The sequence below is a fragment of the Coenobita brevimanus genome, chromosome 40 (genome assembly GCF_032717465.1).
Source record: "Coenobita brevimanus isolate Jiangsu-jjx chromosome 40, ASM3271746v2, whole genome shotgun sequence".
NCBI lineage: Eukaryota > Metazoa > Arthropoda > Malacostraca > Decapoda > Coenobitidae > Coenobita > Coenobita brevimanus.
This window is the reverse complement of record NC_136993.1, coordinates 6,037,294-6,057,149: the sequence shown is the minus strand read 5'-3', so window position 1 is coordinate 6,057,149 and position 19,856 is coordinate 6,037,294.

The window sequence follows — 19,856 nt, the reverse complement described above, 5'->3', positions numbered from 1 at the left end:
TCATTACTCTGTTATGAAAACATATGCTACTTATCTCCACTCGAAAACGGGGTTTACTAGTTTGAAACATATAGTTTGGATCTGTCCTGTCTGCCTACTTTCAAGGCTTTGCTAACATTTCCATTATTTTTTTTTCTTCCTTGCAGATCAATACCTTAAGTATATCTTACCTTATTCAAAGCATTTCTATAAGTGCACATTAAATTATTTCAGCCTATCATATTTAATATATTTACATTTTTTTCAATTTCTGCAAATTTTTTAATGAATTTGTGTTTACAGTATGAGCACCAAAGATGCTCAGTTAGATCTAAATTTATTCATAGTATTGTTAGACAAAGCTGCAGTTACAATAGACACCCATATGCTCGCTCTTCTCGAAGTAAATCCTAGGACCTTAATTACTGTTTTTCTTTTTTCACTGATACCCTGTTGTCTCAGTTACAGGTCTTCGTTAACCATAACCACACGAACTCAATCACACATTGTTTATTTTATATTTTATTTGTACTAAGTCTCTGCAGTAGCTTTTCTTGCATTGTTTTTTTTTTTCTGTTCCTCACATTAAATTTCATTTGCAAATCCTATGCCACTTGCACGTTGTGTCAAGGTCCCATTAAATGCTCATATAACCTCAGTTGAGTTTAACATGAGCCACATTCTATATCCCCAGTGAAGATAAGTTATGCTTCTTTTTTGTAAGAAACTTTATTTGCACCACTACTGATCCTGTTACATATATATATATATATATATATATATATATATATATATATATATATATGTTACAGGAAATTTGTGTAACCAGTGGCTTCATGAAATCCCAAGTAAATTCGTGAAATGAGTTTAAATTGGAAGGAGTTAATTTAGGTTCCGGTTAGGTTAGGCTGGGATAATCTAGGTTAAGTTTAATTTGTTAGGCTAGGCCAGTGAGGTTAGGTTTGGTTAGATTGATTTAAATGAATGCTTAACATTACTTCCCATTCATTTAAATTAATCTAACTTATCCTAGTCTAACTAACCTAGCCTAAGATAACCTAAGCTTAACCTAGATTATCCCAGCCTAACCTAAATGCATTTTAAATTAACTTAATCTAAATTACCCCATCCCACTTTAAATTCATTTCACGAATTCACAAGCGATTTCATAAAATCACTAGTTACACAAAATCCCTGATTATATATATATATATATATATATATATATATATATATATATATATATATATATATATATATATATATATATATATATATACAGATCTACTAGACAGCCTAAGCCACTTGGTAGAGATACATTGGCTGTATCGTCCCCACTTCGGTTGGGATAGGCCGGTCCTGCAGTGGACACTCAAACGGCTGATAAGATTATATATATATATATATATATATATATATATATATATATATATATATATATATATATATATATATATATATATATTCTCATGAGCCGTTTGAGTGTCCACTGCAGGACCGGCCTATGTCGACCGAAGTGGGGATGATTTTTTTTTTTTTTATGTGTCCGACTCTGGGCATAGTCTACACAGCCTGCTATCAAGGCCCAGTAGTCCTCCTGCATACCATACACCTCTCTACATGTCACCACTTCGGCATTAACACCCACCGTCCATACTGAATACAACCTAGGGCTGTCTTATACAGGACTGGTGTATTGGTATCATCATCGATATTTGTATGTCATATCATCGAATCTTCCTATTGATCAACAAAGTCTGCTTTACAAAATTCGAATCCTTAAACTACTCCCAGCCCCAAATGGGATGCGAACCTGCAGGACACCTCTTTACCGATGAAGCCACCGATTCCCGAATGAGTGTGTTAGAGCAAACTGAAAGGCGTGTGAAGGATAAAGGGCAAGAGAAGTACTCACCCAGAACTAAAGTAGAAAAGTAGGTGTAAAAATATTGTTCTTGTATGAATGCCAGCAAGATGATTGTGGATGAGTCAATGATGATGGGTTCGTAACAAAAGAATTTGTGATGATCGTGAAGTGCAGGAAGTGACTGGAGAATGATATTCAACATTATTTTTTCGTGTCAAAGGTGTAGTAAGTAGCAGAAGAAGGTTCAGCTTAAGAGGATGTGGAAACTGAAGAGCAGTGGAGGAAAAAAAACAGAGGATATGGTGGTTGCAAGGATCGGAATCAGTTGAAAACAAGAAGAATTATACTGGGAGTTAACACCCATGGAAATATTGACGAGAAAAAATGACATTATGTTTCTGGAAGAAAAAGAAAATAGTCGTTATAAAATAGGAAGTTATTTGGGAAGTAGCAAAAATTTAAATAATGGTAACAAAAAAAATGTGTTTGTGGTAAGGATCAAAATGATGAACTTTGAAGAAAATGCACAAAACCTCTTCTGCAGTATTAAAATATTATGAAAAGAAGTACAAAAGGTAGATATGCTGTTAGAAGAAAATTAGAAAGCGTGATGGAGCAAAGGTGAATAGTAAAATGAAACGCCAAGAACTCGGGCCTCAAGGTGTCGACTCAAAGCGTCGTGCAGTAAGCCCGCGCCAAGCCTCGTGCACGGACTCGCCATACATCCTCCGAGACAGGGTCCGTTTTGGGTGTAAATGAGACTAAAATGAAAATAAGTCAACCCCATATGACACTGACCTTTCATCCCTTAAATTCGCTGGGCTAATCGGTTCATTGTCCTTTCATGCTGTATCACTGACATAAGTTTTGTCAAAACCCGTCCAAGGGTTCAGATAATATTGATCCCACACCCATTTGAGCCTGACCTTTGATCCTTGACTTTGCTGACCTAATCAAGACAACAGAAATAGGTGTAGCCAGAGAAGGGGAGGGCATTGTGTCAGGTAGGGAGGCGGGGGCAGAACAGGAGTTAGAGGTTGTGATAAGTGCAACGGGGCATGGCTGGGAGACAGCAGAGGTAGTGGATGCAGGACGGGTCACTTGTAGTGGCATGAGAGTGAAGTTTGAAGACTTCACTCTCAAAGTGGTAAACTGAACATTTCTTGGAAAAGACAGGATGAGTATCTTGGCAGTTCGGGCAGATCTGTGATTCAGCAACGCAGTTAAAGGAGGCACGACCTGCCTGAACACAGACAGGGCAAACCGCATGTGACCTACAGTATTTGCTGAGTGGCCAAAGCACCAGCATGAAGAACATTGTCGAGGAGGAGGCGTGTACTCTTTGACCTGAAGAACTACACCACCAACAATAACACAGGTGGGAAGGTCACGATGCTTGAATGTTATCCTTGCTATGTTGACAGGATATTTGCAAATGCCCCCGAGGGAAAAGCGTGTAGCATTTAACAAAGAGTACAGCTTGGTGTTGAGCTGACCAAATGGCTTGAATGTCGGCAGAGCATCCAGAGAAACTGAGGTCATCTATGGATATGTAGGACGGGATCAGAACAGTACCAGTTGCAGAAATCAGGTGAAAATCTGGGACTGAAGTGATAGGATTCCCAGAGGGGTCAGTCAGTGATGACACTTTCTCAACTTGTGCTGGAGTTTTAACATTCAGGAGTCGATCACAACTGGGGCACACAGAGAAAATAACATCAGGCGCTAATTGTTGGAGGAGAGTGAGATGGGGAGAGAGGTCATTGGTAGTAGGTTACATGTAGAAATATTTAGACCATGTCTGAGGCCCCAGAATGGAAGATGGTAAGGCACGGGTTTGGATGCAAATGTGCATAGTTATTGTTACCGACAAAATAGGAATAATTCCATTATCAACCTACAATCCAGTCCCTTCTTTGCTTCGTCAGGAGCGTAGGGATCCAGGACATGGGTCCTCAGACTCGAATTTAAGGAAAGGATGACCAGTCTTGCTCATTCCTGAGTGCCATTGGTTGAGCGAATTACCCCTCTCATTGCTGGGATGTTAACCCTTATGGACCTCATGTGGAAGGAGCTCCTTGTACCAGCAGCCCACCAGGCGTCATTTGGTTACACGGTTACCACCCGTTGCAGCAGCAAAAAAAAAAAAAAAAAGTATTAACAACCATACAGTGTACTAGACTAAACGTTATTGCACTGAAATGGTTAAACATCTTTCAGAAATTGTATTACTTTTTTAAAGCTTCAGATTTTAAAACATAAGTCAATGAATCCATTATTATAATTTTGAGTTTTGGAATAACATCAAGTTAAATGCAAAAGGATACAGTCAATTCTTCCAATCTGGGAAGCTTATACTGATTTCTGACGGATATGTTCCAGGAATTTTCTATAAACCTCCCAAAAGTCACAAACCTGCTTGATCAATGACTATTAGTCTGGAAGACATTGCCTGTTTAATCATAATCGAGCAAAAAGCCTGCAACGATTCATCAGTTTAAAAACATTACAAAGACCTCGGCAACTCTTATTTACTTTCTTAAAATTTGGTTGTCATCTTCTGCGATCACGTGTTTTTCGTCTTATACTTCTGTGTTGATCACCCCCCCCCCTCCCTCCTCCTTTTAGCGAAACCTCACCTTCCTCTCCTTACTGAAACACGGCTGACCGAGATCACTGACAGCAAGCCCTACAGTACAGTGTATCCTCGTACTCTTGATATGGCTGGAGAGTGGAGACGATGGTGATGCGAAAGGGAGATGGCGTATGCAGTTATTGTGTAGCTGTTGGGCAGAGAGCGTGAAGTGACACCGTGACCGCAACACACCACAACTGCACGTCACTACCACCACATCTCACCCCTTTTATGCGGTCCGCTTGGGGTGTGGCAACTCAACTTCCCCCACTGAGCAGATGGGTTGGGAGAGAGAGAGAGAGAGAGAGAGAGAGAGAGAGAGAGAGTTAAAAGGGAATTATAATTACATGATTATAATTTTGACCAAAAAAATGTCTCCGTTTCATTTCATTGTAAGGTAAGTAACTACAAGTGAAATTAAAGAATCATTCTTTCAATAGAAATAGTTTCCATCCTGATTCAGTTAATTACTACATGAAGAAATACAGCAATTATGAGCCCCCTGATAAAAGAAAAAAATAAAGTACGGTGTCTGCCAAAGGACAATGTTAGGTTACGGCACTGACCAAGTAACGTGTGGGTATGCAACATCTCTGTGATATGAAGATGTAAGTTTAGGAGTGAGGTTAGTGGAAGTATTACTTTTGAGTCACGGACAGAAGGAAGGTTCTTTTCAAGCCCCTTTTCCTACATTTTTTCACTAGTGTGTCATTTGTAACAGCATCATTACCCTGATTGCACTGTCCTATCTGTACCCATGGCACTTAGTCCGTTGAGATAATAAATTACCTTCTAATGAGCATCATACTTTAGCTTTCCTAGCAATTATTAGCGGATTTATGGCAACCACATCAGAATTTCTCATTTTGCATAAGGTGGTATTTTCATAATAATACACACGCATAACGATTTTAAATTTTTTTTTATTGTTTTGTAATATGGATTTTACCAACCATTAAATGAAAGTGAGGCTTTTCTTTTATCAGTATTTGTGAGAAAGAAACAGTTTTTGTAAATACTCCAACTATGCAATTACATCCTAGTAGTACTGCGAATAGATCTACGTGATGTGTTGGGTATCCTGTCATTTCAAGTACTGCTTAATTCAGGCAGATTGGTCTTGGCACAATACCAAGTTAAGTGAAGCATAAACAGATGCTCAGGTGAAATAATAATAAAATGACACAGGTGGAAAATTGTTCCTTGATTCTGTAGTGCAGATGGTAATGTATTACGCGCCGTTTACTAAAACGAATAAAACTCAGAAACGCTTAGCAACAGAAACTGTAATAATGCCTCATTAGGAAGAAATCTGATGATATCTATTTAATTGTTGATACAGTTATGCAGAATGTAATCCTTAAGTTCATCATGTTACGTCTTTAAACAACTTTCAGCAGTATTGCATGTTAACTAGACAGAATGTACTTGCAATAGAAAGAAAACTGGTTGGTGTTAGACGTGCAAAAATATAGCTCAACAGCAAATTTTAACGTTCGTAGGTCACTGTTGTCAAAAATGATATAGACCACACACACACACACACACACACACACACACACACACACACACACACACACACACACACACACACACATAAAGGTGTGTGTGTGTGTGTGTGTGTGTGTGTGTGTGTGTGTGTGTGTGTGGGTGTGTGTGGGTGTGTGTGTGGGTGTGTGTTGAGTTTGCAGATAAGTACTATACAATTAAATGAGGCAGTTTGTATCACAGTGCGTGGGGTGATTTCATTATACCCTCGCACAGCCAGAGAAATGATATTTTTAAAGAATTCTTTTGTGAGAATTCTATATGGTACCAAACCGTGAATTATAGTCATACTGCATTTTATATTTACATGGCTGTACAGCTTTTCGGACAGAATTAGAGGAAGTGATATTCATTTCATATTTTTATTTCATATCAGGTGCTTCATACAGGTACCAATAAGAATATCTAAACTGTTGACAGATTATGGTAATTAGCAAGAAGAATCTCAGCGAAGAATATCAATACAGCAGCGACGAGGCCGAAGGCGAGGAGGAGGATTGGGCCAAGTGTGTGTGTAAGCGTGAGTGCTTTGATGCTGACGCTCGATTGGGGCTCATTATTATCATCATCATCTGTTTCCTGAGACGCCGCCTTCTTCCTCCGTGCTCTGCTTTCTTTGCGAGCGATTTTTATCATGTCTTCTGTCCATTTGTCATAAAGCCCTGCCTGCAATAAAGTAAGCACAGAATTATTTCCTCTCTCACGAAATCACACAAAACCTACAGAACTCAACAGCGCTGTAAGTTACGAAGCAAAATATCCTGGTGCTGTAAAAGCAGCATTTACTTTTTCGATATTATTTTTCGCAACTCCTTTTCCAGCCTGCTGCTCTGAGGCGAAACATAGATTATTTATGAACAGTTCCTATAATTATTCATCATTAACAAAATTTTGTATCTCGCCAATGTATAGGGATGGTGTTCAATATCTTGGTTATCTCTACCTAATACCAAATTTATCAGTTAGAGGAGGAAATCAATGACTAATGAAATAAACTGTCAGAAACCCTATACTTAATAGTATATTTGTACCTGTTTTTCTAGCTCATTCTTGTGCTGGGGAGGGACGGCTTCACATGGTGGCACCGATACAGCTGGGAGGCTTCACTGCCTGGTTACACAAACGTCCCTCAACTCTCAGTCCCCAAAAGGAGGAGGTTGGACTGCAGCAAAAGGGCAACTTGAGCCTGCAGTCCATCGGGTTCATGTTTCAGATGAACCTTGGGCTACAGCTACTACCACTTCTACTACTACTGCTACTACCATTACTACTACTAGTGCTGCAGTTTCTGCTGCTGCTGCTGCTGCTGCTGCTGCTGCTGCTACCACTACTACTACTACTACTATTACTACTACTAGTGCTGCTGTTTCTGCTGCTGCTGCTGCTGCTGCTGCTGCTGCTACTACCACTACTACTACTACTACTACTACGACTACTACTACTACTACTGTACTACTACTACTACGACTACTACTACTACTACTACGACTAATAATAATAATAATAATAATAATAAAATAATAATAATAATATTGTAATAATAATAATAATAATACTTTTACTACAATTACTTCTGGTTCATTCTGTGCATGAGCTCAGCCAAATCCACACACCTACTTCCACAACGGCTCTAATATGTCTGTTTAGCTGTGGTGTGTACGGCGTGTCATGTGGGATGGGGAAAGCAGAAAGTCCCGGCATGAACTTCTCCCTGCCAATACACAAGGGGGTGGTGCCGTCCGCTCTTGTGAAGTGATCTGCTATATATTGCTGCATGTTGTGAATACCTGACATGTGGACCTGGCTATAAGATGATTACCTATAGTTAAATAGTCAAAAATAAATCAATGCCTGCTAACTATACAAAGGGTCGTTTGCAGATAATTACCATGGGTTTATGAGAGAAGGTTATGTGACATTCCCCTCATCTGCAAAAGAAGAGGATAAGGATTTAGGCCAGAATTGTTGCCAGCTGAAGAAGCCTCCTAGCACTTCTTATCGCTTTATTTCTGCATTTCCCGGGTTATTATTTACTTTTGTGTTATTAATGCAGCCTATGTCGGTAATAAATGGATATAATAGTACAGGAAAGAATACTCAAATATAATATTAAAGATAAATCGCTAAGGAAGCGGCACAGGAAGGCCTGCTTAGCTTAAGTAAATGCGGCTCTTAGATTAACTGGATTCAACTGGTCGATGACCTGCGATCCTCAGATAAATAAATATGTCGTCATCCGCAATAGAATACTAGAACTGTAACAATCACGAGGCAATTAATCGTACCGCTATTAGCACTCAAATTTCTACGCTTCAGTCTCAAGTGAATAAAGCAGCTTGCCTGAGTACAAACATAAAACCAAAGACATGGCCAGAAATAACTGAGACTTCATAGTTGTAACAATCCTGAGACGGTTAATAGTCGCTATTGACACTCAGATTCCTATGGATCAGTTTCAGCTGAAAGAAATAATTTGCCTGAACAGCAGCGCACACACACACACACACACACACACACACACACACACACACACACACACACAAACAAACAAACAAGGGCCAGTATTCTCGTTGGGTAAGGAGGCTCTCTAGTACCTCTTATAGTTATTGTCTCCGACAAGGACAGTATGTTTTCACCGCTGTTTATTTGTTTGTTTGTTAATATGTTTGTCTGTTAGAAAGATCAATCAGAAACTAAAAGAGATATGTGGACCAAATTTGGTAAGTAGATAACCCATGTCCCAGGGAACAACTGATTAACTTTTGGAACCGATGAAGATCATTTTACAGATTCTGGATCCGGAAAACACTTTTTGTGAAACCCTAATTAGTGATGAGAAAACCTAACCTATTATGAAGAGTTGTTTGGAAATTACGTTGCCCTTGTCGGAGAGACACGTTCCACTGGGTGCCCCTCTAGTTTGTTTTTCGATCCGATTTATATCCTCCTGTACGGTACGCCATTTATGAAGATAATGGCAATACCAGAATGATTAAGTAGTAATGGTGAGGATTATAAGATGTAATTAGCAAAATACATCGCTTAGGAAGGGATATGAAAGAGCCTCCTTAATTGATGAGAATACGAAAAAGGTTAACTAAGCAGTTACTTAATGGTGAGTCTTGTTTTTCTCCTTAGACACAAGCTGCAGTGGTAAATCTCCATCCACGTCCCCATTTGAATTTCTGGTCTGCAAGAGAGCAGCATGGCACAAAATTTCCGAACAATAGCAGAGATGGACACTTTTTCTCTTCCAAGATGAGGTTAGGTTTGGCTGCGAAGATTATGATAGCTTTGGTAAGGTTAGATAATGTAAGCGCTACCATAGTGGGAGGAGGATGCTTTGTGAGTTGTTAATATGTACCTGTAGGTCATTAGGTAGAATCAGAGAAAGGAATGAATGCTGCACGTTCAGTGACAGAGCCAATAAAAAGATTAAAAAGCTTGAAAGATGGAGGACAAAGAGCAGTGTGTGTGTGTGTGTGTGTGTGTGTGTGTTTGTGTGTGTGTGTGTGTGTGTGTGTGTGTGTGTGTGTGTGTGTGTGTGTGTAATGAAAAAAAGAGAGGAAAAAGCCTGAAGACAGCACAATGATCGCTTTTAGCTGGAAAGAACTTTTTTTTTTTTTTTAAATAACAGAACGGAGGAAGGAAAAACAAATGGGGGAAAAAAAAATAATCCATACACCAGATTACTGGTGTCCTCTATTCATAAAATATCTGTAACAGTTAGACTTGAACAGTTGTGGGTTGAAATTTGGAGGAAAACAACTCTGGGGAAGCGAGTTCCAGAGAGATGCAGTTCGGGGAATGAAAGAATTCTGATAGGCAGAAGTTCTGCAATATGGTTGAGTGACATTCCAGTCATGAGCGCTACCAGATGCCCGTGTAGCACGAGGGAAGGCATGGAGAGGTGGCACCATGGACGCAACTTCGTCTGAGCATTTGCCAAAAAAATATCTGTAAAATATTGCAAGGGAGGCAACATTCCTTCTTACTTGCAGGGGAGGTAGTTTATATATAATGGCAGGGTTGTTAATGATTCTAACAGCGTTATTCTGAATTTTGTCTAGTTGTCTTAATGCAACCTCTCCACAACCATTCCACAAGGGTGAGCAATATTCAAGCTGAGAGCGCATATGACTCTTATAAATTATAGCTAACTGCTCATCGGCGAAGAAGTTACGGACTCTGTACAATAATCCAAGTTTCTTTGAGGCGGTTTTAGCAAGTGATCTAACATGAGAGGTCCAGCTGAGGGCACTGTTAAGTGAGACACCAAGAATTTCAATACTTTTGGAGATGGGAATATTAGTAGCACTGAAGGTAATGTACGAATCTGGCAATATCTGTCTATTAGTAAACTGTATATATTTAGTTTTACTAGCATTAAAAGAGACAAGGTTGTTTTGTCCTCATTCACTGATTGTAGCTAGATTTTGATTTATGGAGATGGCTGTACTGAGTTGAGAGGTACAGATATTAGACTTTGTAAATAGATGTCTGAGTGTGAATGAACTATGTAGTGTTGAGTCATCTGCATATGAGTGAACCGGAGATTGTGAGTGACAGATAAGAGATCATTAATATGAACCAGAAATAGGGTTGGCGCCAGAACTGATCCCTGCGGCACGCCGGCGTTAATTGAGTGGAAATTCGAATATACATCATCTACTTTTACTCTTATTTTCCTGTCACTAAGATAAGAAGAAATCAAAGGAACAAAAGACGTTAGTCCATAGCAAGGGAGTTTGGACAGCAGGGAACGGTGCCATACTCTGTCGAAAGCTTTAGAGATATCAAGAGCTACTGCATGAGTTTCTCCAAAAAGATCAATTGACTGATGGATGGTATGAGTTAAGAGATTGAGTATGTCAATGGTGGATCTTTCGTGGCGAAAACCGTATTGTCTATCACTAATTAAGTTGTTGGATTCAAGATGTTTAACAATATGCTTATTAATTAAAGTTTCAAATACCTTACCAAGAGAAGATGTGACAGCTATTGGTCTGTAATTGGAGAGGTCAGACGAACTTCCTTTCTTCGGAACTGGGTGGATATTGGCTTCTTTCCATGAATTTGGGAATAAAGAAGTACGTATGCATAGTCTGAATAATTTGGCTAGGACAGAGGCAAGTTCAGGGGAACACTTTTTCAAAACAATTGGCGGAATTCCATCTGGGCCTGGAGCTTTGTTGGTAGGTAAATTGTCTAGGATGGATTTTACGAATCTTGTCTGTATTTTAAGTGGGGCAATTTCGGGAGAATCAAGTTCTAGTACTGAGACATTCTGGCTGGTATCATCTATGGTAGAGTTTCTTGCAAAGGTACTAGCAAAGATATCTGCTTTCCCACGTGGGTCATTTGTAATATTGCCATCTGAAGATTTTAGTGGGGGAATGGAAGATGACTTGTTAAAGTTATTATTGAAAGAATTAAGAGTTGACCAGAACATTCTATTGTCATTAGGGTTGTTAAGTAGTTTTGATGCTTGCTTTTGATTGAAGAAAGTTTGATTTAGATAGATTTAATACAGCTTTTGCATGATTTCTAGCAATTTTAAATTGGGAGAGTGATTCAGATGTTTTTTATTTTAAGTAAGAGTTATATGCTAATGACTTTTGGGCTGTTGCTCTGGCACAATTGCCATCAAACCATTTTGGAGAGTTTGATCTTTTAGTGAATTGTTGACTTGGTATGTGTAAATCCATACCAGCTAGTAGTAAGACGCAAATGTGGGACTGGGTAGAATTGGGATCACTAGAGAAGAAAGACTGCCATGGAACATCAGCAAGATAACTTCTAAATCCATCCCAGTCTGCCCTGTCAAAGTGCCATCGGGTCACCCTACAGGTTCGGAATGGGGAGGTGTAGGAGGGTTAACTAATGAGGCTTTGATGAGATTGTGGTCAGAGGATCCAAGTGGTGACAGTACCTCTATCCTGTATTGATCTGGATTATTTGTCAAGAATAAGTCCAAGAGATGGGCATTATGGTCAAGATTATCAGGTATTCTGGTTGGTTGCTTTACCAACTGGGTGAGATTAAACGATTCCGCAAACAGCTCGCATTCTAGACCAGCGTCGTCAGTCCGGGCAGAATGCAATAACCATTCAACATTGTGTATGTTAAAATCACCCAAAATGGTAATTTCATTGCCAAGGGCAAGGTCAAGGTTACTCAACTGAGTGGATATGGAATCAAATACACTGGGTTCCAAAGAAGCACTGGGGGAAAGATAAACTACACAGATATATTTGGTAATGTTTTGGCAATTTAATTTATATAATGAGTAATCAAAATTGGATGAAGTGAAGTTTAAAATAGTATCAACTGCATATTGGGATTTGATATAACAACAGGTGCCGCCCTTGTTTCGAAAGTTTGTAAGGAGATGGTAACCGGGAAAACAAAATAGAGATATATCGGTTGAGGGTGAGATTTGTGGTTCTGTGAGGAAAAAGGCCAAAGGGGATATGGATTGAAGGAAAAAATGAACTGAGTTTCAATTTGTGGTAAGGCCGCGGATGTTGGTAAAGAATAAGGCCGCACCGTCACCTCTTCGTCGACGAGCATTCCCAGAAATAGCAACAGTCGCTGCCAGCACAGTCGCTTGATGGCGACCGGGAGGACCCTGTGCCTCCAGCCCTACTGGCTAAAGAGAGCCAAAATCAAGATTCGGTCATTTCGAGATGCCTGGACACACTGCTTTAAATATCCTTAAAGTAATATGCAGGTTAGGAAAAATATACATAGTTAAACAATTACATATACATGATGAACTGAGATTAAGGGTTAATTCTTGTATTAGACACCTGGATAGGAAAAGAGTGAGAGTGCGATGCTCAACGGGTGCTATGCGCCTGTCGTAACTGGGGAGAGATAGACAAACGATTCAGATGATCAGCCCTGATCCCAATGGAAATATAAGTGGAAGACATTCAACACTGCACAAAGAGAGAGAGAGAGAGAGAGAGAGAGAGAGAGAGAGAGAGAGAGACCCAAACGATATGAAGAAGTGATGATGGAGTTGGTTTTAATATGGTGAATACCAGGGGATTTTCTTGTGTAAGATATTTCTGGGCTGAAAGACGGAGAAATAGGGTTTTTGCACATAAGAACAATAACAACATTCTACTTATTCCGGTAAGTAATGCTACTCGTTTACATATCTGAGCCGATTTGTTTCAGAGCCTCATCTTGCGACCGTTAAGTCACAGTTGTGGTGTAAGTTATGAGAAGCGGGTGGGGGAAATGAATGTAGGAGACGTTAGCGTTATGAGTACATAGGGCTACAGCTGCATTTCAGAAGATCGTTGAAGAACAGAAGGAAAAGAGTTGGTGATAGAACAGAATCACAAATAACGTTACTCGTGATATCGTTAGAAGATGAACAGTGGTCGTATTCAGCAACAATTACAGAACGGCTAGAAAGGAAGCAAGTAAAAACAATAGACTTGTAAGAGGGCAGTTTGGATATAAAGGAACCGCGCCTGACTTGGTCGAAGACATATTTCATAATTCAAGTGAAATGGCAAAGGTTTTCACCAAAGTCGCACAAGTGCAATGACCTTAAGTCTGATAGGAATAAAGTAGGCCATCAGTGGGGCATCCTAGAAGGAAGCTATACTGATTGTCAAAACGATTATGAGAGGAAGTCTTTGGAAAGCTAATGACAGAAATGGTATTAAGCATAATCAGGGATGGCCCGACCGGGGGGGGGGGTCACCCCCCCCAATGTGTGCCTGAGTTGATCAAAAAATTACTGAATTGGTCAAAAATGGGGAGTGGACTTTTTACACCATAGGAGAGGTCTCCAGAAGAAAAAAAAAATTTTTTTACATACGTTTTTCTTTATATATATATATATATATATATATATATATATATATATATACACACACACTAAACACACACACACACACACACACACACACACACACACACACACAGGAAATCCTCGTTTTTCGCGTCGCGGATGTTCTGCCAAAACCACGCGAAACGCGAAACGTCGAATTGTGAAGTTAAGAATCAATGGGAAAAATAGAGAACCGTTCTGGTGGGACATGTACAGTCGCCAAACTTTCCACCTGGGCCACCTGGCAGCGAGAGGTGGGTAACGGGTGCTGGCAACAGTGTATCTGTTTCTTCGTGTGTACATGCTCGACGAAAGTTCGGATCATCAACTCTCGTCTTCCGTTGTGAACCTCAGAGTTCATCCCAATATTCAGTCGACAATTTTTAGCCGATAGAATTTCAAAGGAGCTTCTTGAAAGTATTGGATAATGCGAGTATTCAAAACAATAAGTAAAATAATCGAAAAGACCGCATCTTTACATATATTACATATTTATAAACGCATTCTTTTTTATTACTACATGATAAATCCACGGCTTAAAATTGTCTGCTGAATATTGGGGGGAAGAACCGTGTGACCAGCCCTTACGGTAGAAAAATAGATACCGGTGTCTGACTGTTCGTTTTGCATTTCGCCAGTCCTGGGCCGGTCTCATACCTATTGAAATACCATTCTTGATCCGAGACATGATTAGATAAGTTAGGTCATTAATCGTTACAGTATTACTCATTAGGAGGATATTAATTTAAACTAAGTAGGAGAGATAGGAACTGTAGATATCGGAGGTAAATGTGTGACCTCACACACAAGCGGCACCGCTCACAATGTAATGTGTAATTCAATCATTCATTAGATGAATGGACTATAAAGGTGTGCTGTAATGACCATAGTCATACGAAATATGATACGGTAAGTCATTATCATAGCTGATATAATAGCCACATTCTACAACAGTATGCATAAACTCTTTGCCTGTTGAGGTGACGGTATTTTAACCTCGTACCTCTTCGTGGTGCACCACAGAACACATAAAAAAATCTGCCTGAAGTACTACCAACGAGGAAATAAGCAACCGTGAACAGTGTGTGAACATCATCCTAATATTTATTGGTCAGTGACCTTCATAATGTGAATATGGCAGGTAATCTTACTTGTAACTGGACGTATATGTTAGGTAAATGCATTGCTCTTCAACCTATACTGATAATGATATCAAGTGATAACCCTATGAAATGGAATTATTGATATAAGGGGAGTGAGAGAGAGAAAGGCTTGGAGCGATTCCAGTATATGTATTGCATTAACATGTTACGCTAACAATGTAAAAACAACATAAAAAAAATATGTTTAGTTAAGAATGCAAATATTTAGTAGAATGCTACTAGTTCGGCAATTATTATCACTGGCGGTATGAATAACGTAACCCCCCCCTCCTCCCCACCGTCCGGCGCCTGCCCTGACATTCACCATGCCAAGCTCTCCCCTTAAGCAGCTCTCCCACCGGCTCGACCAGCTGCAGGGAACCGGTCGCATGGAATTGTTGCGTGCCACAGGCTGCACGGACCAAGGTCAAATTAGTATAATATATATTATTGTATTACATATTAATGTGGTAGGTGGGGGCGCTCACCATCCACTCACTTGATGTAGTGCTGCTCTCGGGTGTCTGCCCTTTCCTCTCCTACATCCTTCTTTCCATCCATCCTCTTCTGTCTTTCTTTCCTTCATTCTTTCCTCTTTCTTCTGCCTGCGGGTGACTTTACACTCCCTCTTCTGTCTTTCTTTCCTTCATTCTTTCCTCTTTCTTCTGCCTGCGGGTGACTTTACACTCCCTTTTGTGTCTTTCTTTCCTTCATTCTTTCCTCTTCCTTCTGCCTGTGGGTGACTCTACGCTGAGTGACAAGCCAAATGGTTTCCTGTACACCAGAAAACCATTTACTACGCTGGGTGGTAACCATATAACCAAATTATGGCGCCTGGTGGTTTAGTGGGTAATAAGGTGCTCCAATCGGATTGAGCCGGTGAAGGTTTATATCCAAGGGATGGTTGGAGTTTATTGTTCACGTAATGCCACTGAGGGATGAGTGAGGCTGGTCACTCTCATCTTAAATGTCAGGACCAACCTTCCTAGCCCCGGGCTCCTACGCTCCTCATGGGGCAACGTAGGATTAGATGATGGATGGGTGGATGGATGTATTATATATTATAGTATATATTTATATCATATTATATATATTACCTTATTATAAAATTTATATAGTCATATTTATTTGGCCTTGGTCAGCGCGACTTGTGGCACACAACAGTTCTCCATGCGACCAGTCTCATGCAACTGGCTGAGCCGATGCAAGATCCGCCTTACTCCTGAGACAATTTTCTCCCCACCCAACTCCGTACCCAGCCATCTATGGGATGAACTCTGACTCTGACGGAGGTTCACTACGGACGAAGAGAGTTGATGATCCGAACTTTCGTCGAACATGTACACACGAACAAACAGACACACTGTTGCCAACACCCGTTACCCACCTCTCGCGGCTAGGTGGCCCAGGTGGAAAGTTTGGCGACTGTACCTACCCTATCATAGAGTACTATAACTCCAAACAGGCCCTAACCAAAATTAAATGAAGAGTGTTTGCTACTGCTAAAACAGCAGAACACAATAAACATGTACCTGAAAAGACATTAAAACTGTTATAAAGAACTGCAACACCAAAAATCCTTACCAGAAATAAAGTAAAGACTGGCCTGAGTGGCAAGTGAAGGTGTGTTGAGGGTGGATGGGCTAGTTCCCGATGTCATTAACCAAGGAAAAGCTGCCACTTTTCACCAGATTATTTAATTCTCGACACCAAAGTAGGTCAGCTAAATCCCGGTCATTGTTTGTGCCCTCTTTGTCACTAAAAGGAAGGGAGAAATTATAACAACATTATTTTACTCACTGCTACAAGGAAGAGAGGCTGAAATAGAATAAAAAATTGGTGGGCCGAGTCTACCATCTCTGTATTGGGTCGGTTCTACACTAGTGGTAAAAATACCTCGACTAACAGAACACCATCGACTGCAGATATGTAATGCCTTTCTACATGACATACCTGCACCCATCACCTGGTGACTGTCAGTCGAGGGACAACCTAATATAGGGGCCATCAATATATGAAAGGGAACCAGACGAGTCAGGAACGTTTCCATATACGTCAACTGTCGTCCCTAATTAGAATAACTTAAGCAAGATAGTATAATGTATTTACATAATTTGTACAAAAAGTGAAGAACCTCGCCCAGCAGACCACCATCGACTGCACGTGCCCAATACCTTCCTATATTGCACACTTGCACTCATCAGCTGGTGACTGTCAGGCGAGGAACTTGGCTTAATGTAGGGGACATCTATATTAGAAATAGATCGGTGGGAGGAGGAACTATTTAAAATATGTCAACTGTCAACCCTAATTAATATTACAATATATACATATTTACTGTTCATAAAAACCATAACCACACATTAAAAAAGTCACATCACTCTGATCAGTCCGGTCTCTCTCAAGAAAGCCATCAATTTATCAGTCATAACAATGTCCCCATCACCCAGGATGGTGGAAAGGGTGAAGGGGACGTCTACTGTGCCGCAGTAATTTATAAGTGAAGCACGTTCACGAATAAATCGCCGACAGCGCAGGATGATATGACTGATAGATAACACCGCATTACAGATGTCACAGTGCGGTGGGAAGCGTCTTTCCATATATGGTTTTATGTGGGTTAAAATGGTGGCATTGAGCCGTAACCGTGCCAACACTTTTTCTTCTAGGCGACTGGGACGGTTGGCAGTGTCCCAGTCGCCCAGGTACGGCTTACAAGTTGGAATATTTAGTCTGGTCCACTGACCTTGCCACAGAAGATTTATTGATTTCTTTCCGAGAGAGAGACTGGACCGTAGATCACGAGGAACGTCCCAAGTCTCCTCGAGCTCTACAGCCGACTTTGCAAGTAAGTCAGCCTGCTCATTGCCGTAGATACGACAATGACCAGGCACCCAGATCAGTGTGAATGACTTGTTGCACGAATGAAATTTATTAATAATGGGGCCCTGGATCTCGTGAGAGTCCGTAGTGCAAGATGCAATTGCCTGAAGGGCTGATTTTGAATCTGAAAATATGACAAATGAGTCATGCCTAGAATTGAGAGCATAGTCTATGGCTTTGTCAATATCAAAAAGTTCTGAATTAAACACAGATGTATGAATCGGCAACCGATACCTGAGGGCACATTCAGTCGACCACACACTTGCACCCACACATTCACTCGACTTGGAGCCGTCGGTGTACAATTGATGGGACCCCAAGTGACGAACAATGATGTTACGAAACAAGTGGTGGACCTCTGCCTCCGGCGCCTTGGCCTTTGGTGCTGGGAGCCATGATACATCCACTGTAAAGTTGGGTGGCTCCCAAGGCGCTATATTTTTTAGCACCAACTTGTCACAGTCACTGGAGTCCACACCAAGCTCCTGAGTCAGTAAGTGGAGGCGAGCGGCAAGTGGCCGACGCACCCCCCGCAGAAGGTGGTGGTATTGACGCAGGGGGGTACAGGCCACATTGCCGATATTACTTTTCCTTAATGTTCGTAACCCATACGAAAATGCCAGGTGGTCACGGCGAATACGGAGGGGAGGCACATTCGCCTCCACTTCCATACGAGCTACACGGGTACACCGGACAGCTCCAAGACACATTCGCAAGCATTTATTCTGCAACACATCCAATCCTTTCAGCGTGGCATCAGATGCCGAGCCATACACCTGTGCGCCATAGTCTAGCTTCGATCGAATAAGGGACTTATACACCATCAATAAAGAATTTCTGTCGGCACCCCATGTAGTACCCGCTAGGTACTTAAGGACATTTAATGGTTTACCACAACGAGCAAGCAAAGTATTAACGTGAAGTTTAAAATTCATTCTGCGATCAAAGTGGAGGCCCAAAAACTTTACAGAATTTTGAAAAGGTACCGCTTGATTATCCAAAAATAAACGCAAATCGGGGACGTTACGAGTTGTAAAAACTACAGCGGCACACTTACGGACGGAAAACTTAAATCCCCACTGCAAGGCCCATTGGTGGACGGAGTCAAGGGCTGCTTGAATCCGTCCAGCCGAAAATTGTGCATTACGGGAGGAGTGCCATATTGCACAATCGTCAGCATAGAGCGAGTATTTAAGATTCCTGGGGATGGGAGCTGATGACAGAATATCATTGATCATAATACTAAATAAAGTAGGACTAAGCACACTTCCCTGCGGCACCCCGTTTTCCTGGATAAATATATCCGATGTTACGTTACGGGGTAATTTGACAGAGAAAGTCCTGTCCCTTAAGAAATTTGAAATAAAAATAGGCAAATTTCCTCTTAAACCATAAGCATAGAGCCTCATTAGTATACCGTGTCACCATGTCATGTCATAGGCTTTATGGATGTCCAAGAACACCCCTATCATGAATTCTTTATTGGCAAATGCCTCTGCAATACAATGCTCCAAATTCATTAAATGATCTAGTGAACTTCTGTATTTACGGAAGCCACATTGTTGATCATTTAACAAATTCTTCGACTCTAAAACAAAAAGAAGCCTATTGTTTACCATTCGTTCCATGACCTTACATAGACAAGAAGTCAACACAATAGGACAAAATGAAGTGGGATTAATAAGACAACCAGCCTCTTTGGGTATCGGTATGACGTGTGCAAAGTGCCATGAGTTTGGGAACGTTCGAGACGCCCAAATCTCATTGCACAATGCTAACATCTTAATCAGGTTGTCCTGATTAAGATGCTGGATCATACCGTACGTGATGGTGTCTGGTCCAGGGCTGGTGTCTTTACAGGATTTAAGGGCAAGGAGCAGTTCATCTAGAGTAAGCTCTTGGTTGTACGGGGAGTCTACGTCTTCTGTGGCAAAGTCTAATATCTGT